We start from the raw sequence: 23,101 nt of genomic DNA on the forward strand, positions 1-23,101 counted from the left end.
GTTCTTCCTATTCGAACTGCTAGTAATTGAACATCATTATACCATGATGGTATAAGAGCAGGTTACTTCAGTTTGAATCCAGGGATCTGGAAGGGTTGTTCGATGAGTGTTTGAACTATTTTCAATCACAGGTTTGACGTCTTTCTGAAGGCTGTTTTGATCAGCCCAAGAAGTTGCTGTTTTCCTGGAAAAGGCACTTAACAGGTTGGTGTTCTCTCATTTTTGCTCGATCGGTTGATCCAATCAACCTTGGCTCTTAGATCTGGTGTTACCCTAGAGCCCTCTATCATCTTCTTTGACTTTTCAAATTTCAGATTGGTTTTGAAGTGTTTTTGATCCATTTTCTTGTTTGACATCCCTAGAACTTATCTTCTTTGGACTGCCAACACTGGAACCTTGGTTTTGGGGTGTGGAAGTTTCATTTTGAATTCTATGTTGAAGGAAAAGGTTTGGAAGGATATCCGAATGGAACGTTTACTAACCAGCTGAGACTGATGTGAAGGCATTTTTTATGAGTCTGATGTGAATGAATTTCAGCAATGAAAACTAGATTCTTAGCTCAATAGAGTCTAATATTGTTGTACCTGAGAATGGATGAAGAGCACAAATGAGATGTATTCTTATTTGCAGAAGGTTTATCATCAATCGAATATGTCTAGGAAGTATTGAAGACACAGCAGCATCATGTATGTTTTCTTGATCTATGGGTTGAATATGAGTCGGTCCATATTGATCCTTCTGATTCTTCGAAATGTGTAAGTATATTAAAAACATTCTGAAAAGAGAAAGGTGAATCAATTTCTAATGAGGCTTAGACATGAATATGAGAGGGTGAACATGGTTCAAATCTTGGAAACAGCTTCTATATGTGCAGGGGTATGGCTGCGTACATCTGTTCCTCCTCAGGCCCCGCATTGGTGGGAGCCTTGTGCACTGGGCTGCCCTTAATATTTTGAGCAGAGGTACTCTTACAGACTTGAGATTCTGTGTTGGGAAAATTATTGAGGGAGGAGACTAGACTCCTTATTGCAGCTAGATTTGATGGAAAGATGATGGAATCTAGGGCTAATAACATGTTTATAGCTCATGGGAGTAAGAATCATCTTTCAAGGACTTCTCTAAGACTCTATACTATGAATATAAGGGTTCTAGCCATATTACATCTCATTGTAAAAAGAAGAATGTATGACCTATTGTAAATGTGAATAAACCCTAGTTGATTCTAGGTCAAAGTAGAGAAGAAGGAAGAAGAAAGAAAAGAGAAAGAAGAAGAGTGCTCGGCCAGACTAGAAGAGAGAATGTGAAAAATCACTCTCCTAGCTGACCCACTTGAATTTTATTCATAAAACTTAGAGTTACAAGAAAGACAATTTTGTCCCTCATATAAGATGGGACACATAACTTAAACTCAGATACAATAGACCTTTCACTTTCAAGAAGATAAACCAGAATGACCAAAATACCCCTGACTCGAGCATTCTAACACTCCCCCTCAAGCTAGAGAGTATATATCATATAGTCCCAGCTTGTTACAAATGTAATCTATTCTTCTCGGAGACAACCCCTTTGTGAAGAGATCTGCCCACTGATTTCCTGAGCTCGCATGAGATGTAGTTATTACCCCACTTATCACTTTCTCTCTCACAAAGTGACAATCCACCTCAATATGTTTAGTTCTTTCATGGACGACGGGATTGGATGAGATGTGAACAATAGCTTGGTTATCACAGTATAGTTTCATGGGTTTGTCAATTGAGAACCCCATCTCCTGTAGTAAGTTCTTTAGCCATACTAGTTCACATGTGGTATGGGCCATAGCCCTGTACTCTACTTCTGCACTACTTCTTGCCACCACTGTTTGCTTCTTGCTCTTCCAAGTTACAAGATTGCCACCCAGGAAGATACAATATCCTGTGGTTGACCTCCTGTCTGATATAGAGCCAGCCCAGTCAGCATCTGCGTACCCTACTATCTCAAGAGTTCCCCCCTTTTGGTATAACAAACCACGACCTGGAGCACCCTTTAGGTACCTAACAATTCTCAGAACAGCTTCCCAGTGAGGAACCCGGGGATGTTGCATAAACTGACTCACCACACTCACAACAAATGATATATCTGGGTCGGGTAATGGTCAGATAGTTCAACTTTCCCACCAACCTTCTGTATCTTCCAGGATCATCAAACTCTTCACCTGCATCCACACTTAACTTGGCATTGAGTTCCATAGGAGTCTCTGCTGGTTTAGCACCTAACAACCCTGTTTCTTCAAGTAGATCAAGAACATATTTTCTCTAACTTAGGTTGATCCCTTGTTTTGACCTCGCAACCTCAATTCCTAGGAAATACTTTAGCTTCCCCAGATCTTTCGTATTGAAATGGTCCTGTAAGAATTTTTTCAGCCTGTCAATGCCATTGCTGTCACTTCCAGTTATGACAATATCATCCACATACACGACTAGCAAGATTGTCCCATCCTTTGAGTTATAGCTGAACACAGAATGATCAACCTGACACTGTTTCATCCCAAAGGCCTTCACCACTTCACTGAACCTGCCAAACCATGCACGTGGAGATTGTTTCAGTCTATAGATTGCCTTTTTGAGTCTGCACACCTTACCAGCCTTCATCTGAGCAACAAACCCTGGTGGTTGCTCCATATACACCTCCTCAACAAGATCACCATGTAGGAAGGCATTTTTGATGTCAAGTTGCACGAGAGGCCAATCATACATAGCAGCTAATGAGATCAACACCCGAACTGAACCAATTTTAGCCACAGGAGAGAATGTCTCCATATAGTCCACACCATATAACTGAGAATAGCCCTTGGCCACTAACCGTGCCTTCAATCGTTCCACACTGCCATCAGGAAGATGCTTCACTGTATAGACTCATTTACACCCAACAGTGTGCTTACCAGGAGGAAGGGTGGTGAGCTCCCACGTGTGATTATGTTGTAGAGCAGAGAGTTCTTCCATGGCTTGCCGCCACCCTAGGGAGCTAAGGGCTTCCTGTACAGTCATGGGAATGGGAACCGATGAGAGTAATGATATAAACTTGCAATGAGAAGCAGAAAGGTGAGCAGTGGAAACATAGTCTGAAATGGGACGAGAAGTACAAGTACGTTTACCTTTCCGCAAAGCAATAGGAAGATCAAGATCTGAGGGAGAAGGAGTAGTAGCAAGATCTGTCGACAGGTGCTGGAGTGGAGGAGGGGCCGAAGCACTTCTGCAGGTATACACTTGAGTAATTGGCGGCCTCTCTGTAGTAACAGGCATATGATGTGCATATGCAGTAGGAATGGGAGCTACAGGGAGAGGGTCCATAACCGGTACAGGAAGAGGAACCACAGAGGGAGAAGAAGAGACCCCGACATCTGAGAAAAATGGAACTGATTCAAAGAAGGTGACATCAGAGCACACAAACGATTTATGAAAATTTGGGTTATAACACTTATACCCTTTCTGAGTCCTCGAGTAGCCAAGAAAAATACATTTCGTAGCTCGAGCATCTAGCTTGTCTACTCCAGGCCCCAAGTGTTGAACAAAACAAACACAGCCAAAGACTCTTGCGGTGAGAGGAAATGGAGACAAAGTGGGAAACAATGCGAAGAAAGGGGATTGGCTTCCAAGGATTGACATGGGCATCCGATTTATCAAAAAACAGGATGTAAGAACAGCATCACTCCAAAAATGCTTTGGGACATGCATATTGATCATCAAGGACCGAGCAGTTTCAAGAAGATGTCTATTTTTCCATTCAGCTACACCGTTTTGTTGCGGGGTGTAGGCACAAGAAGTTTGATGAATTATTCCATGATGTTCTAGGTATTGCTGAAATGGAGAAGAGATGTATTCTTTGGCATTATCGGAGCGAAGTATTTTTATATGAACACCAAATTGAGTGCGTATTTCAGCATGAAAATTCTGAAAAATAGAGAACAATTCACTACGGTCTTTCATAAGATAGATCCATGTCATCCTTGAAAAGTCATCAACAAAGATTACAAAGTACTTAAACCCATTGTATGACACAACTTTAACTAGACCCCATACATCAGAATAAACTAAAGCAAAAGGACTTGAGACACGATTATCAATTCTTGGACTAAATGAGACTCGACGATGTTTTCCCAACTGACATGACTCACAATCTAACGATGAAAGATGACTCAAAGAAGGAATTAGCAGCTTCAAAGCCTTGAGAGAGGGATGACCGAGTCTACAGTGCCATTGGAGAGGAGTAAGAGACGATTGAAAAGCCATTGGGGGGCCACCACCATCAAGGTAATAAATACAAACCACCTGCTTCATGCCCTCCACCAATCTTCTTCCCCGTCTTGAGATCCTGAAACACACAAGAAGAAGGATAGAAGGTTACAGAACAATTAAGAGACTTGGTTAATCTGCTAACAGACATAAGGTTAAACGGGAGCTTAGGAACATATAAAACAGATGCTAAAGACAAGGAGGAGAAATCAACATCACCAACACCACAAATAGGAGATGTAGAGCCATTAGAAAGAGTAACTGACTGAGATGTGGAGGAGCGAGAAAGGGAAGAAAATACATCAAGAGTCCCAGACATATGGTCCGAGGCTCCGGAATCAATGATCCAGGGTGAGGCTTTGGAAGCTAAGCAAGTCATACCTGAATGGGCAAGTGTAGCTGTGTTCTGCTGAGATGTTTGAAGGAACTGCTCATATACTGCCCGTGGTACACTCACCATTTCCTGTCCGGAAGCACAAGCGGGTGTGGAGGGGGTTGAGGCAATTTGCTGGCTTTCAGTAATTGTGCTACTACTCTTAGATGTAGCATGGTTAGCCCAAGTGTTGGGTGGACCACGCAAATCATAGCAGAAATTAACTGTGTGCCCCTCTAAGCCACAATGTGTACATTTTCTCTGAGCATTACTCCTTCCTCTTCCACGGCCTTCCCCTGACTCTCGGCCTCCAGTCCGGCCACTAGCCCGGTTAAACATGTGTCCACCACGGTTGCTTGGAGGGCCACTGCTGCCACCACCACTTCTACTTCCATGGCCACTCCCTTTAGTCACTACCAAACCAGATCTATCAAAGAAGGAAGAATGTTCCACCGGCTCAATGGATGTCCTTTTAAGATGGGCAAAAACTTCTTCAAGTGAAGGGAGAGCTGATCCCCCCAATATCTGTGCTCTGACAGGCTCATACTTAGCCTTCAAGCCCACAAGAAACCTAGTCACGTCAAGCTGTTCACGTTGCTTTTGTTGGATCTGGACATCTGATGTTAGAGGGTGATACACATTTAGCTCATTGCGGATGTTCCTCAAACTTGCATAATACTCCTCTAAGCTTTGACTTCCTTGCTTCAAATTGAAGTACTCTTGGTATAACTGATATACCCTAGTTGTGTTGTCTTGTCCAGAGTACAACTTTTTAGCATGATCTCAGATCTCTTTGGCTGTATCTAGGAACATGAAGTTCACACTAATCTTTGGTTCCATGTTGTTCCAAAGCCATGTAATTATCTGTGCATCATTTTGTTCCCAATCACTGAACCTAGGGGAATTAGAAGAAGGTTTTTCCTCCCTCACATGTTTTACTTTCCTCTTGGCCTTCAAGAACACCTCCACAGATTTTGCCCATGGTACATAGTTCTCACCATTCAACTTGATGGATGTCATTTGAACACTTATATAATCTGAAGAAAGCATGATGCTGGTTTTGTTGTTATTCCCATCTACGGAAGAAGCCATCTCATTTATTTCACCTTCAAATATACAATACAACCTCACACACTTTCACAAGGCTTATCTCACTTATAACACCACCAACCCCAACTTCTTTAAATACACATTACACACCACACACTCAGTCTTCACATCAAACACCTGGGCTGCACACTGCAGAACCATTCACCATCAACACACTAAGACTGAAATCACTCAGTCTTCACATCAAACACTTGGGATGCACACTGCAGAACTGATTACACACAAGGTCTAGGACACAACCACCACCACCGCTAATCACCACGACACAACCTCCACCAATCTACTGCTGTTGTGAACTTCAGCAGTCAACAACTCTTCTTTCAGCATACATATGAAGAGAAATGCAGAGAAACACGACTGAAATGCATATCAGTCACACTGAGCATCACCACAACCAACTTTTGAAGCAAAAAGAAAACATTCACAGTCTCTTATTTGGACAAACAACAATAGTGTTCATACCTGTCCACATTCAGTCCTCTTCGATACTGAATAGAGGGTTTAGTATACCACTTCAACGACCACCACAGCAACGACCGGAGGCATTCTCACCTCCAGGCCCACAAAACGACAGCTCCTTTTCAGCCCCTTATCGAACCTCCACTCAGGTCAATCGAAAAAGAAGATGACTGTGAAAGTTGGCGGCGAACCCAGAAAGAGAACAACAACAAGAAAGAAATAAGGATACGAACTTACAGCTCTGATACCATGTGAATAAACCCTAGTTGATTCTAGGTCAAAGTAGAGAAGAAGGAAGAAGAAAGAAAAGAAAAAGAAGAAGAAGAGTGTTCGGCCAGACTAGAAGAGAGAATGTGAAAAATCACTCTCCTAGCCGACCCACTTGAATTTTATTCATAAAACTTAGAGTTACAAGAAAGACAGTTTTGTCCCTCATATAAGATGGGACACATAACTTAAACTCAGATACAATAGACCTTTCACTTTCAAGAAGATAAACCAGAATGACCAAAATACCCCTGACTCGAGCATTCTAATAGTAAACAACATGGCTGCATCATTTCAGATTGTCCTGTTCGACCACCCAATGGTACTCAAAAGAAGACACAACCTCATGGATATTAGGCAACTGAAGGATAGACTACTAACATTACCACTATAAAGGGTGATTCTTCTGCTGAAGGCGAATCTTTTGCATCTATAGATGAAGGAATAATTCGACAACTAGTACTTTTTGGTATCTCTTCCACTTTTCCTACTATTGTCCGATTTGGTGAGTTATCTAGTTATTGTTCTTCTCCTTCTCATGTTTAGATCATTGATTTTGGGGATTTGAACACGATTGGTAGTAATGATCTGTCTCTTAAGCTTTCATCCATTGCTTCCCAATCAACAAGACCTTTGTTTCCAATCTTACTATTAACCTTATTTCTTAGGGCTGCAAATAAGTCGGATCAGATCCGATCTGAATCCGATACCAATCTGTTAAGAGGTGGATTTGGATATCCCTCCTGATCCTAATATATCGTATCGGATCGGAAAATCTGATCTGTTAACTTAATGAATTGAATTCAGATATTGACTGATCCGATCTGTTGTGACCCGATCCGATCCGTTAATTATGAAATATTATATATTATGTTATATATTTTATATTTTAATATATTATTATATTATATAATAATAATATAATATATTATTTATGTTACATCATCAAGTTTTTTTATTATAATTCTAATTGTATCAGATTGATAATATATTCGAATTCGAATCATGCTCTTGAAAACCCGATGGATTCTTATCAGATTCGGTTCAGTCGGATTTTCTTAACGGATCAGATTGGATATACCCTTACTGAATCCGATCCGATCTGTTTGCAGTCCTATTGGTAAACCTTTTGATGAAGGTCACATTCTCTCTTTGTTTTATGATGGTTGTTTGATTTAGGACCGGTACATTAGGAAGGTGAAAGGGAATAGGCATAGTATGGGTCATCTGTATGCATTGGAGTTCAAAAAGTCTCAAATAGCAACATCAACTTATTTCAATTTTCTATTTTTAGTTCCTTTTTGGATCATAGAAATAATGTTTGGGACTTAAAGCATAAACGTTTGGATCATATACATGCTAAAAAAATTAAGTTCTTGTTTGATTATGATTTTGTTAAAAATAAAGTTCCTTATTTGGAGACTTTTGATATTTCATGTTGTTAAGGGCCTGCGAGTAGGATCTTGTCACGGGTCGGTCCACGGGGAAAACCTCCTGTTTTCCCTTGTTCCTCCCTTTTCTTGAAGAACCTATCTTGCCGCCCTAAAGGTGATTTGTTCAAGAGATCACCAACTCTCCTTTGCTCTCTTCCTGGACTGAAATTTTTGATGATTTTATTCAATATTCTCAGCTCCTTAAATAGGAGATTACAAGAGATAAGAGTCTTCCTTGTAGGAAGACTCCTTGCTAATCTGTACCACTTACAGATAAGATAGATAAGACTCCCTAAATAAGACTCCCTACTTAAGATAGATAAGACTCCCTAAGATAGATCAGACTTCCTACTAATCCTTACTGAAGACAGATAAGATAAGATGGACTGAAAACAGATAAGATAAGATGGACTGTACTAGCTAGAATCCGATGAGAACACCAAATCACTGTTGCTGTCGGCGGCGATATTTCTTCCCAATAAACGCGTCCATATCATTACTCCCCTCCTGGACTAAGAGCTTGTCCTCAAGCTCGAAACCTGGATACGTGTCTTGGAACTCAGTCAAGGGGAGCCAGGTGGCCTCGGCTGATGGCAAGCCGTCCCATTCCACTAGGACTTCGAGAACACCCCGATTGATTCTGGAGCGAACTAAGGCCCGAGGTTGGGGGATGAGTTTGCCGTCTTTCAAGGGTGGTAAGGAGGGAACTCGGTCAGGAGGAATACTCGTAAACGGCTTGAGCAAGGAAATGTGGAAAACATTATGAATTCTGCTGTGCTCTGGCAGTTCCAGCTGGTATGCAACCGTACCGATCCGCCGCAAAACCTTGAAGGGTCCATAAAATTTAGGAGCTAATTTAGGAGCAGCCCTGTGGCGCAAGGAGCGTTGCCGATAGGGCTGAAGCTTCAACCACACAAACTGTCCTGGGTCAAATGATAATTCTTGATGATGCTGGTCATAGGCATGCTTCATGCGTAGTTGTGCCTGTTGCAAGCGAAGAGAAACTTCAGCTAGAAGGGCATCGTGCTCTTGTAGGGAGCGATCAATCTCCTCCAAACGAGTAGAACCGGGCTCATAGGATAACAAATGAGGAGGGTCACAGCCATAAACGACCTGGAAAGGTGTCATTTCGAGGGAAGAGTGATAGGCAGTGTTATAACAATACTCGGCCCAAGGAAGCCAATCAACCCACCGTCACGGTTGATCTCCGACAAAACAACGGAGATACATTTCCATCGTACCGTTCACCACCTCCGTTTGGCCATCTGTCTGAGGATGATACGCGGAGGAAAAAGCTAGGGCAGTACCATGTAACCGAAACAATTCCTTCCAGAAGGCACTAGTAAAAACTGGGTCCCTATCGCTGACAATAGATTTCGACAACCCATGTAAACGGAAAACATGCGTAAAGAAAACGTGGACGACTGATGTAGCACTGTACGGATGTGACAGAGGGATGAAATGGGCGTACTTAGAGAAATGATCCACAACCACGTAAAGAACTGATTTTCCGCCAACCTTGGGTAGGCCCTCAATGAAATCCATGGAGATATCAGCCCAGATTTGTGTTGGAATCGAGAGGGGCTGAAGAAGGCCAACCGGGTGTAGATTCTCCCATTTGTGCTGTTGACATGTGGAGCAATTATGGATAAAGTCCCGAATAGAAGTTTTCATACCTTGCCAATGGAAATCAGCTTGGACGTGATGCAGTGTCTTTTGAATGCCTTCATGGGTGGAGTTATGAATACTGGAGATAATGGAAGGAATTAAAGAGGAATCTGCTGGAAGATGCACTCGACCCTTGTATAGCACCAGCACGTCATGAAGGGACCAAGTGGAGTCTGCGGCTCCGGACTGAATTTTCTGAACAAGGGCCGTCCACTCTGGTGATTGTGGTAGTGCCTTCTTGATGTCGTCTAACAAGGTGATTTGGGGATGGGAAATCCCACAAAGGAGTATAGTGTCTTCGTCACGCCTAGACAAAGCATCTGCGGCGCGATTTAAGGATCCCACCTTGTAGTCTACCCGGAAGTCAAAACCAAGCAGCTTGCTAACCCAATGTTGTTGAGGAGAAGTGGTGAGTCGCTACTCCAACAAGTACTTGAGGCTATAGTGATCAGTTTTGACGACGAATGACCTTCCCCACAAGTACGGTCTCCAGTGTTGGACTGCTCTAGCTAACCCAATCAGTTCGCGTTCGTAAGCGGGTAATTTTAAATGTCGGTCAGCAAGTTTGCGGCTAAAGAAGGCAATCGGGTGCCCTTGTTGTTGTAATACGGCTCCAATACCTATTCCGGATGCATCACACTCGACTGTAAACTCGAGGTCAAAGTTTGGCAATTGCAGAACTAGGGTGGAGGAGAGGGCATCCCTTAAATTTGCAAAAGCTGCATCGGCTGCGTCGTCCCAACGAAAGGCATTCTTCTTTAGCAGGTTGGTTAATGGGGCAGCCAACATGCCCTAATTTTGTACAAATTTGCGGTAGTATCCTGTCAGACCCAGGAACCCGCGGAGAGCCTTGGCAGATTGGGGTTTGGTCCATTCCTTGATTGCTTGGATTTTGGAACTGTCCACCATGACACCCTACCCATTGATGACATGACCTAAGTACAGAACCTGGCGCTCCCCGAAAGAGCACTTGGACCGTTTAAGGAAGAGCTTGTGTTGGCGCAGGAGCTCAAAAACTGTCCGTAGATGATGCACGTGTTCTTATCCAAGATTTACTGTAAACTAAAATGTCGTCAAAGAACACTAAAACAAATCTGCGAAGGTGGGGCTGAAATACCTCGTTCATTAGAGACTGGAATATGGATGGGGTGTTGGTGAGACCGAACGGCATAACTAAAAATTCAAAGTGGCCATGATGAGTTCTGAAGGCAGTTTTCTCTACGTCCTCGGAAGCCATTCGGACCTGAAAGTATCCCGACCTGAGGTCTAATTTTGAGAAGTATTGGGCACCATGAAGTTCATCCAATAGCTTGTCCACAATGGGAATAGGGAATTTATCCTTGACAGTTTGGTTATTGAGCTCTCTATAGTCCACACAAAACCTCCAAGTACCATCCCACTTTGCTACCAATAGAACTGGCGAGGAGAAGGGAGAACAACTAAGGCGGATGATCCCCTGTTTCATCATTTCAGCACACTGCTTCTCTATCTCGTCTTTCTGCAGATGTGGGTAGCGATAAGGCCGGACGACGACTGGTTCTGAACCCGTCACTAGAGGGATCCGATGATCGCACGCTCGGGAAGGAGGAAGTCCCTTGGGTTCTTGGAACACATCTGAAAAATTGGTGAGGAGCCTTTCCATATCCGCCGTATGCGTCGTTTCCCCCTGAAGCATATGAACCTGTGGTTTTTTTGCTTCTACCTTGGTTCCCTGCCAAGTAACTTGTTTCCCATTCAAGCGGAATGTCATTGTTAGGGCGCTGAAATCCCATAGGATTGGGCCTAGGGTGATCAACCATTTTACTCCAAGAACTATATCAAATTCATCCAAGGATAGCACAAATAAATCAGCAGAGAAGGATTCAGATTCGACCTGTATTTGGGTGTCTTTACAGATTCCGGGACTGTGAACCCTTTCACCATTTGCCAGGGCTACCTGCAGTCTTGGTCTGATTTCCATAGGTAATTTCAACTGAAGGGCAACTTGCTCACTTACAAAATTGTGTGTGCTTCCTGAATCAACGAGGATTCGTACTGGTTTCCCTGCCACCTGTGCCTGTAACTGCATAGTCTGAGAGGTCTTTATTCCGGTGATTGCATGGAGGGAGATCTCGGGTTTGATCGCTGCGGGTTCATCCTCGTCTTCCTCTTGTTCGTCCACCAGAAGGCAGAAAAGTCTCTTGCACCTGTGTCCCGTTGAATAAAGATCGTCGCAATTGAAACACTGCCCCCTTGCTCGGCGATCTGCCATCTCGGCTCTGGACAAGCATTTAATGGGGTGTGCCACCATGCTACTCCCCATACCGGATGCCGACCTGGGAACATTGCTCGTATGAGGCTTCTGTTCTCGGCTAGTTGCAGAAGAAGGGGCCATTCCGGGTGTTTTCGGGGGTGCCCATGATGTCGGCGGCCGCCCCATACTAAAGGTTCCGCGGCTGAGCTGCAGCTTGCGTTCGAAGGTGCGAGCTAGATTCATGGCTGTAAATAGGTTGGGCAGGTGTTGCATCTCCACATCCACCCTCAAGGGTTCTGCTAACCCTGTGGTGAACATGTCTACCTGCTGGTCCGGTCGCACCGAAGCTGCTCTGGCAAGGAGAGTCTGGAATTGGCGTTAGTATTCAGCCACCGTTCCCGTCTGTCTGAGGTTGATCAGTTCACCTAACGGGTTGCTCATCAATGGGGGCCCAAACCTGAGGAGGCAGTAGGATTTGAATTGGGTCCAACCGAGCCGGGTTCCTCCTGTTCCAATCGATAGAACCAGAGTTGTGCCTCTTCCGTCAAGTGGAATGCAGCTAAGCTAACCTTGTCTTTGTCCTCTGTCTGCTAGTTGCGAAAGAACTGCTCACATTGGTAAAGCCACCCCAAATGGTCTTCGGTGCCGTTGTAAGAAGGGAACTCCAGTCTGCTTTACTTGGGAACGAACGCGGCTACTGGGGCGACGACTTGCTGTTCGGTGCCGTTGTAAGAAGGGAACTCCAGCCTGCTATACTTGGGAACGACCGCGGCTACCGGGGCGACGACTTGCTGTTCGCTGGACGACTCCGTCAAGTCTGTTCGGCGGCTGTTTGTGGTTGCAGCCCCTTCTGGATTCCTTTCCTTGTTAGAGAAATACAACTCCGTCAAGCACCGTAACTCTTGTACATCGTCCTTGATTTCGCGTACCTCTGTGCTGTTCTCCACGAGCCTGTGCTCCAGTTCGTGGACCCTGGACGTCAACTGCTCCAGATCACCCATGACGTTTGGCTCTGATACCAAATTGTTAAGGGCCTGCGAGTAGGATCTTGTCACGGGTCGGTCCATGAGGAAAACCTCCTGTTTTCCCTTGTTCCTCCCTTTTCTTGAAGAACCTATCTTGCCGCCCTAAAGGTGATTTGTTCAAGAGATCACCAACTCTCCTTTGCTCTCTTCCTGGACTGAAATTTTCGATGATTTTATTCAATATTCTCAGCTCCTTAAATAGGAGATTACAAGAGATAAGAGTCCTTGTAGGAAGACTCCCTGCTAATCTATACCACTTACAGATAAGATAGATAAGACTCCCTAGACAAGACTCCCTACTTAAGATAGATAAGACTCCCTAAGATAGATCAGACTTCCTACTAATCCTTACTGAAGACAGATAAGATAAGATGGACTGAAAACAGATAAGATAAGATGGACTGTACTAGCTATAATCCGATGAGAACACCAAATCACTGCTGCTGCCAGTGGCGATATTTCTTCCCAATAAACGCGTCCGTATCACATGTGTTCCTTGTTGTTTTAGTAAGAGTCATACTATTTATCAAAAGAAAGTAAGAGTAATACTTTACCATTTCCTTGCATATTTGAATATGCTGTCTCTCCCTTTGAGCTTATACATAGTGGTGTCTAGACTGTATTTGTTACTTTTTGGCTTGGATACAAATACTTTGCATCGTTCATTAATGACTATACCAGGTGCACGTGGATATACTTTCTTTGGCACAAGTCAAAGGTGTTCCCAACATTTTGACTATTCCATGCTATGGTATGAGTTCGGTTTCAGTCACATGTGTGTATTCTCTATTCAGATTCAAGGGGAGGACAATGTGGTCGAGGGGAATAATGGGCATAGCCTTAGTGTTGTGACTTGTGAGGACATTATTATAGGAGTCTCATGCTCCATCTTCTTTTTGGGTAGAGGCAGCTAGTACAATTGTGTCTTTGATTAGCTATATTCCTTCCCCTGTTCTTTCTAATATGTTTCCCTTTCAAAAGTTGTTTGGTTGTCCTATAGATTTACCTATTCTTTATGTTTTTGGGTGTCTATACTTTATCCATCTTCCTTTGTATGAACGTTATAAATTGTCTACACAGTTTGCTATGTTTTCCTTTATGGAGTACAGTCCTAACCATAAAGCTTTTCTTTGCATTATTCGTCTATTCGTCATATTCATGTTTCATGTAATGTTGTTTTTCTTGAGCATAATTCATTCTTCATCGAAGTTGCTAGATTGTTTGCACCATCTATTTCTGTTTTGTAGAACTTTGATTCACAAGGTATTCCTCCATTTGCCATGAACGTTATAAATTGTCTACACAGTTTGCTATGTTTTCCTTTATGGAGTACAGTCCTAACCATAAGGCTTTTCTTTGCATTATTCGTCTATTTGTCATATTCGTGTTTCATGTAATGTTGTTTTTCTTGAGCATAATTCATTCTTCATCGAAGTTGCTAGATTGTTTGCAACATCTATTTCTGTTTTGTAGAACTTTGATTCACAAGGTATTCCTCCATTTGCCATGAAGGACTTTCTCAGTTCAGACCATACTCCCACCATTGTAAGTGATATCCCTCCTTCAAATCCTATTTCTACTCCTATTCCTCTTCGTCGTTCCTTCGAACCATAACTCCTCTGTTGTTTTTCCTATAGATATTCTTTGTTCATACCAACAGGCCATTAGCAATCCTCATTAGAAAGGGGCCATGGATGCAGAAATTCATGCTCTACATGAGAATGGCACTTATTATTTGGTGCCTACACCCTCAGATGCTTCTGTTATTCGGAGTCATTAGGTTTATATTATCAAGTTGAAGTCTAATTGTTCTCAAGAGTATGTATTGACTATGAAGAAGCATTTGCCCCAGTTGCCAAAATTACTATAACCCATGTTCTCTTGGCCTTGACTTGTGCATTCTTGGTCTATTTGTCAGTTGGACATGAACAATGCCTTTCTTCATGGTTAGCTAAAGGGGAGAGTGTATATGAAACCTCCTCCTAGGTATTGTTGTGATCCTTCCCTTGTTTGTGGTTAAGTCATTATATGGTCTAAAATAGGCCCTCTGGACTTGGTTTAAGAAATTCCAAAATATCATTGTCGCTATTGGATACAATTAAAGTTCTTCTATGCACTCTCTTTTTGTTTGTAGAAGGCCTTAGGGTATCACTATCTTCCTGTTCCATGTTTATGATATGTTGCTGACTGGGGATGATGAAGAAGGAATTCAAGACCTTAAGTCTCTTCTTCACAATTCTTTTCATAAGAAGGCCTTGGGTTCTCTCACTTATTTCTTAGAACTTGAAGTCTATCATAGTGATTGGAGTACTTCATTTGTCAAGAAAAACTTGCTTTTAACCTTGTCAAACTAGCTAGTATTACAGATGACAAGCAGGTTGATATCCCTTTAGGGCTGAATGTTAAATTGTCTAAGTCAGAAGATTCATTGCTTCCTGATGCCACCCTATATCAGCAACTTGTGTGGTCTCTTATCTTACTATGACCCATCCTGACATCTCTCATGTGGTTTAAGTTATTAGTTAGTTTGTCTTTGCCCCTCATCAACCTCATATGATTGCTTTCTCTTGCATTATTCATTATGTTCGTGGCACATTATCAAGGACTATTCCTTTTTTCCTCCGCTCCTATCCAATTAAGGGCTTATGCTGATGCAGATTGGGCAAGTTGCCCCAACATCCAACGCTCTATTACAGGGTGATGTGTCATTATGGGTGATTCCCTCATCTCTTAGAAGTACAAGAAACAACTAGTCTCCAAATCATCTATAGAAGTGCAGTTTAGGGCTATGTCATCTATTTGTAGTGAGATTGCCTAGCTACAATCTCTCTTTGTAGGTCTCAGTGTTCATCTTCTTACTCCTACTACTCTTTATGTTGATAATACCAGTGCCATCAAGATTGGTTCTAATCCAGCTTTCCACAAGAGGACTAAAAATATTGAGGTGGATTGTCACTTTATCAGACTTGTTTTTTACTAGGTCAATTTTTCTTCCACATGTGGCCTCAAATATGCAGATTGCTGATATTTTCACTAAGGCTATGACGAGATCCATACATCCCTTTCTTGTAAGTTGCATCGGTTTGAGGGGGAGTGTGGAGAGTTGATGTATTGTACTATTATTGTTCTTGTTGTATACTACATGTTCTTTTATTTCTTTTCTTTGTAATTGTACATATCATGGTTTAAAGTATCGATACACCCAATGTATTAGCAGGGGTGTATCTATACTATTTTGGCCATGCGTTTTATTTTTTTTAGTTTTTTTTCAAATTTCATTTTTACATGTTTTTATATTATTTAATCAATAAAAAAAAAATGGGTTCTTGGAAACACTTGTAAACAAGTGTATTGGATACCGAATGATATGGTATAGTATGCCCAATACAGAGTATATTGTATCAATACTTTGAAGCTTGGTACATATCTTTAATATATAAAAGACTCTTTGGGGGTGGGGGTTGATTCATTATATTGACATACCTGAAGTTGTGTGTTCTTCCTTTTTTTGGTAATAAAACAAAGTTTATTAAAAGAACGAGAGAAGAGGGAAAAAAACTGAACTTCAAGACTCAACACAAGCACCTCAGGGCAACCTAGCCTCCAAAAAAACAGCAAAAACCAGAACCCACATAAGCACCACAAAATAAAAACCGCACAACAGCAAAAGATCCCAAAAGCCAGCCTAAAGACAAAAGTTCAAAGTTCAGCCCAATAAAGACAAGAACCACATCAAGACCCCAACTATATCTAATCTCGAAAACAACCAAAAACCACAACCATCTCACAATCAACCATGTTGTTTAAATAAAACATCTTATTAATGTAGTGTTTCATCCAAATAAACTTCCTCCTCAGTTGCCTCACTTCTCATCTTCGTCAAAAGAGTCATCACCTTCCTACGTTTTTTTCTTCTTCTGTTAAAGGTCTTGTTCAATAAGGTCTCTTCCTTAAGTAATCCTTAGAACCAGAATCAGTCAGCAAAAAACCTTTATTTCTTTCCCTTGGGCCACTACTGGATCAAACTGACCACTTGACCAACATCTCTGCAACTCTCCTACATTAGGCCGAGTCCCATGTTTCTTCAGGTTGTCTGCTCTAGAGGCTTCTCGTGCCGCTTTCTGGCCTTTCCAACAAAACAAGGAATCCTCACTTTCTACCACAATCCAAAGTTTGAAAACATCTTCAAGAAAGAATAAATCCAAATGCACTGGAATTGACTTCACATGTTTAGTCTCTACTAAGATTCGTGCGAACTGTATGTGTTGGTTCGACTGTCTTAATTTGTTTGTTTATCTTTGTTGGGTCTTAAGTCATTAGTTATTGGGCCTAATCTTATTTAGTGTTTTATTTGACTAGGTGTCCCATCACTAATCAGGGGCATTCTAGTCTATTTATGTAACATTATGTAATGCTCTTATATATAATAGAATAGGGCCGGCTGAGAAGGTATTGCCGCCCTTCTCATATCTTCTCCTTCTTCTTCTTCTTCTTCTCTTCTCATTCGGCGGCCTTATTCCAGCAAACATGGTATCAGAGCTCTAATCTTTCGCCTGGTTACAGCAGCCGCTTCTTCTTCTACTCACATCTAACTCTCTCTCTTCTTCTTTTCTATCTTGGTTGCTGCAAAGAAACCCTAGGATTGGTCGTAGAACACAACAGGACCTACATCTAGGGTTTCCCTTGGTTGTAGGGACCAAGGGGAGTTAGACCCAGAAGCTGATGCCCTAATAGGCACAGTACAGCAGACTGTAGCCATTCGGCTAAGAGGGATCTATGTAGAACAGATCTAGGAGGGAGGACTGATCTCAGCAGTCCTAGAACTGTTCGTGGGTGAGGTTATAGCCTGCGATAGCAGTGATTAGCACACAGTAGAAGCCAACACAGCAAGTTGCAGGCTGCGACAGCAATAATTAGGGCACAGTGCAACAGTGTAGTACTCGGTGTTTCAGCTCTGTGACGGGTTCTCAGGACTGAGTTTCAGTGCAGAAAGTTCCGTAAGTTTGAAACAGTTCTCTATATATTGTGTTTACAGTCTTGACATTTACAAGTAGGAAGATGTCTTCCATATCCGGGGAAGTGTCTTCTAGAGATGTTAGGGCTTGTGGGAGCTCTCCTAATCTGGAGAATCCAAATCTGCACAGCCTACAGATCACAAATGTGTTGTTGGATGAGTACAACTTCAGAGAATGGTCTGTTTCAGCCATGCTCTTCATCACATCCCGGGAACTCACTGGTTACTTGGACGGGCAGAAGAAGGAACCCGAAGTGGGGAGTGCTGAATATGCAGCTTGGCGCAAAGAGAATGCTACAGTTATGTCCTGGTTACTTGCTTCAATGACTCCAAGAGTAGCTAGGACTGTTCAACATTTCTCCACGACTGCCAAGATATGGGAAAAAGTGTCTAAAACCTATGGGCAGAAAAAAAATAATGCCAGAATTTACAGACTGAATCAAGACATTGCTGCCTTGAGGCAAGGAGATATGAGTGTGGCAACATATTTTGCTACACTAGAAGGACTATGGGAAGAGCTAGATCATCACCTTATTATTGATTGGGAGAATGCCAGGGACAAGGAAAAGCATGACAAACAGGTTGAAGAGGGTAGAGCATTTAAATTTTTGGCTGGCCTAGATCCAATATATGAGAGCATAAGGTCCCAAATGCTGGGAATGGATGAAATGCCAGACTTACATCATGTCTACTACCTTGTGAGGAATGAAGAGGTGAGAAGAAAAGAGATGCAGGTTGATACTCAAACTAAACTAGCTGAATAGCCTGTGGAACATTCGGCCCTAATCTCTACAAATCAAAAGGGGAACAGGTACTCGGACAAGAGACATATGAAGTGCACCCACTGTGGAGGAGAAAGGCATGTGAAAGAGACCTGTTGGGTTCTCTATCCGCATCTGAAGCCAGCTGCATTGAGGAAAGATAAGAAGCATCAGAAGGGTCAACCTGCAAGTGGGAATCTAGGTGCGAGTCACAGTGATGATGGTTCAAAACACTCATCCACAGTTACTTCCTCTTCCATGGGATAAACTACTAATTCCCCTGGAACCGGGTCCTTGGGTTTTACTGCCGATGAGGTAGAGGTACTTAGTCGGGCCCTAGCCCGTCTAAGGACCAATTCTCTTGCTTCCACCTCCCTTGCCAAATCAGGTATTGTCTCTGCCTTTAGTGCAACTAGTACTATTAATCATGCCTCTTGGATTATTGATTCTGGTGCAACTGACTACATGACACATATGTCTTCTCTATTTTCTTCCTATCATTTAATGTCTTACCAAGATAAGATGAGGGTTGCTGATGGCTCTCTCTCTACCATCTCTGGGAAAGGAGTGGTTGACCTAAGCAAGGACCTCTCACTCAAATCTGTCTTGCATGTTCCCAATCTTTCTTCAAATCTCTTATCTGTTTCAAAGCTTACCAAAAATTTGAATTGTAGCATAACCTTTTTTCCTACTCATTGTGTCTTTCAAGACAGATTGACGAAGAGAACGATAGGGAGCGGTCATGAGTGTGGAGGTCTCTACTACCTTGATGCAAACATCAGTTCGGCCTTACAAACATCTGCTACTAGTATTCGGTCCAATGTGGAGTCAATAGCTAGGTTACATCTGTGGCATGCTAGGTTAGGTCATTTACCGTTTTCATCATTGGAAGTGTTGTTTCCAGAATTATTCAAAGGTGTTTCAAGTCAAGAGTTAGTTTGTGAAGTCTGTCAACTATCAAAGCAATGTAGAATTGTTTATTCAACTTCTAGTAATGAAATTCAAGCTTCTTTTGACTTAGTCCACTCTGATGTTTGGGGCCCCTCTCCCATTATTTCTGTTGATGGCTTTCGATACTTTATCAGTTTTATTGATCACTATTCTTGATGCACATGGATCTACTTATTAAAAGCACGAGATGAAGTGCCGCGGGTAACCATGACATTTTGCAAAATGATTGAAACATAATTTGGCAAGAAAATCAAACAATTCAGGTCAGATAATGCTGCTGAATATTTTGAAAGGTCCTTGAATATGTTTATGGAGGATGCTGGAATGATTCATCAGTCATCTTGTGCTAGTACTCCCCAACAGAATGGGGTTGTTGAGCGCAAGAATAGACACCTATTGGAGACTGTTCGAGCCTTACTATTTCAGCACAAAGTTCCAAAAAACTATTGGTCTCAAGCAATCCTTACTACATCATATCTGATAAATCGAATGCCATCCAAGGTATTGGGGATGAAAACTCCTTTCTCTGTTCTTTGCCCTCACCTTCCTGACTTTTCTCTTCCACCGAGAGTCTTTGGTTGTGTATGCTTTGTACATGTCAAGGATCCGAAGAAGACCAAATTGGATCCTAGGGCTACGAAGGGAATCTTTTTGGGGTACTCCCCAGAAGGGGTACAAGTGTTATGATCCAGTCACCAAGAAAAAATATGTCACAAAGGATGTGGTATTCTTTGAGTCTCAATCCTATTTTCATTCTTCTCAGAATCCTCTTCAGGGGGAGACTAGTGGGATGGAAGAGGATTCTTCTGTTCCCTCCTTCTTTGTGCCTCTCTCTACCTCGGACCTTCCATCTTCTCCTCCTGATCCACCTAGTTGTGGTATTCCGGGTGAATCTAGTGAGGCTCCCATTGTTCCAACTACTACTAGTGATGTTGCAAATGTTACTGAAGACTCCAGCAGGCAGGAAAGAGATATCAGAATCACCTACAACAGAAGGAAGAAGGGTCCTCTAACTCATGACAGCAACCAATTGGACTCGGATCAACCTGTCTCAAAAACTCAAGGTAACCCTATTAATTCCTCTAACTTGGATCTTCCTATTGCCCTTCATAAGTCTACCCGTTCTTGTACTATCAGACACCCCATTGCTCTTCTGTGCATGTCCCTACTAGGTATTCAGAGCAGTATTTGACCCAAAATGGAAAGAAGCTATGGACGAAGAAATGAAGGCCTTAATGAAAGAAGGGACTTGGGAATTAGTGGATCTACCAGAAGGGAAAGGCACTGTTGGATGCAAGTGGGTGTTCACTATGAAGCATAGGGAGGACGGGTCCATTGAAAGGTACAAGGCTAGACTGGTAGCAAAAGGGTTTACTCAAAAAGAAGGGATTGACTACAAAGAAACCTTTGCTCCGGTAGCAAAACTCAACACAATCCGAGTTCTATTATCATTAGCTGCAAATTTCTCATGGGAGCTACATCAGTTGGACGTGAAGAATGCTTTCTTAAATGCCGATCTACATGAAGAGGTATTCATGGATCCTCCACCAGGTTATGGGTTTGGCAAGAAGGTATGTAGACTGAGAAAAGCTTTATACGGTCTTAAGCAGTCCCCTCGTGCTTGGTTTGAGAAGCTATGTGGGGCCATGAAGAAAGGGAGTTACACTCAAAGTGGGGCAGATCATACCCTGTTCATAAGGAAGAGAAATGGCAAACTTACAACACTTATTGTCTATGTGGATGATATGGTAATTACAGGGGATGTAGGAAGAGATTAAAAGACTAAAGGAGGTCTTGGCTGCTGAATTTGAGATCAAAGACCTGGGCCAACCGAGATACTTGGGATTGAAGTTGCTAGATCCAAAGAGGGCATCTATATATGTCAATGGAAATACATCCTTGATCTTCTACAAGAGACGGGCATGATGGGGTGTAGGCCAGCAGATACTCCAATAGAACAGAACCATGATCTGCAGGAGTCAGTAGGAGAGGACTACCTTGATAAGGAAAGATACCAAAAGCTGGTGGGGAAGTTGATTTACCTGTCCCTCACTCGCCCTGACATTGCTTATGTTGTACATGTTGTCAGTTAGTTCATGCACACTCCTAAAATCCCTCACATGAAAGTTGTGGAAAGGATCCTCAGATATTTGAAGTCTTGCCCGGGGAAAAGGATTCTGTTCAGAAAAAACAATAAAATTGAAGTTGAAGGATATAGTGATGCAGATTGGGTTGGCTCTGTTGGGGATAGGAAGTCTACTTCCGGGTACTGCACCTTTGTTGGAGGAAATTTAGTTACATAAAGGAGTAAAAAATAGAATGTGGTGGCTAGATCTAGTGTAGAGGCCGAATATCGAGCTATGGCTCATGGTGTTGCTGAACTTCTGTGGCTTAAGATCCTTCTTGGTGAACTTGGAATAAAGATCGAGTGCCCTCTCAGGTTGTACTGTGACATGACAACAAGGCTGCCATCAACATTGCAAATAATTCAGTGCAACATGATAGAACGAAACATATTGAGATAGACCGCCACTTTGTCAGAGAAAGAATCGTCTTAGGAGAACTCTGCATTCCTTATACTCCCTCCGAGATGCAGATTGCAGATGTTCTAACTAAAGGGCTAGCTATAGTGAAATTCTTGGACTTACTTGGCAAGCTAAACATGATTGACATCCATGCTTAGCTTGAGGGGGAGTGTTGGTTCGGCTGTCTTAATTTGTTTGTTTATCTTTGTTGGGTCTTAAGTCATTAGTTATTGGGCCTAATCTTATTTAGTGTTTTATTTGACTAGGTGTCCCATCACTAATCAGGGGCATTCTAGTCTATTTATGTAACATTGTGTAATGCTCTTATATATAATAGAATAGGGCCGGCTGAGAAAGTATTGCTGCCCTTCCCATATCTTCTCCTTCTTATTCTCTTCTCATTCGGCAGCCTTATTCCAGCAAACAGTATGTTCTCTCATCTTCGGTTCCTTAAGTCAAATCTTTTAAAGCTCTCCATGGCATTCCCGATGGCCCTAAAGACCTTTGTGCTCCAGGCATGCAACGGTACCCCATAGACATCAATCTGTACAATCTCATCTTCTCTACATCCATTCCCAGGCCAGGTGGCCACAGTTAGAAAAAAAAATTCTGGATTTCATTTTTTTTTTCTTTTCCATTCCCTCATTAGGTCTTCTTCTACATCTTCCTTCCACCTAAAACTAAGCAAAAGTATAGAGGCTCCCATCCTTCGTGAAGGGAAGGGAGATCCATCATATGGATGGCCGAACCATGCAGGGTGGCTGGGCGAAATTTCAAAAATTTTTTTTCTCCCTTCCAGGAATCGTATTCCCAGTTTTAGAAAAACAACATTTTTCAATGATTGTTCTTGATTCAAACCGGATTAGATCTGAAACCAAAAGAAAGTGAGAGCAATACCTGATACGGAAGCCACACGTGTAGCTCCCAAAGTAGGTGTTCACGCCCAAAGAGGGTACCAAAACCCGCTTCCACTGAAGATGGTGCAGCTTGAGATGAAGCAAGTTCGCAGTGCAG

General features: G+C 42.4%; 1 protein-coding gene across 3 annotated transcripts in view; it reads left to right on the plus strand.

Annotated features, from left to right (window-relative positions):
- The window catches only part of AFH14 (Formin Homology 14), a 64,708-nt gene that overhangs the window by 36,534 nt on the left and 5,073 nt on the right, over positions 1 to 23,101 (plus strand). The window lies entirely within an intron of this gene.

Source organism: Nelumbo nucifera, chromosome 4, assembly GCF_055504915.1.
Source record: "Nelumbo nucifera cultivar China Antique chromosome 4, China Antique-T2T, whole genome shotgun sequence".
NCBI lineage: Eukaryota > Viridiplantae > Streptophyta > Magnoliopsida > Proteales > Nelumbonaceae > Nelumbo > Nelumbo nucifera.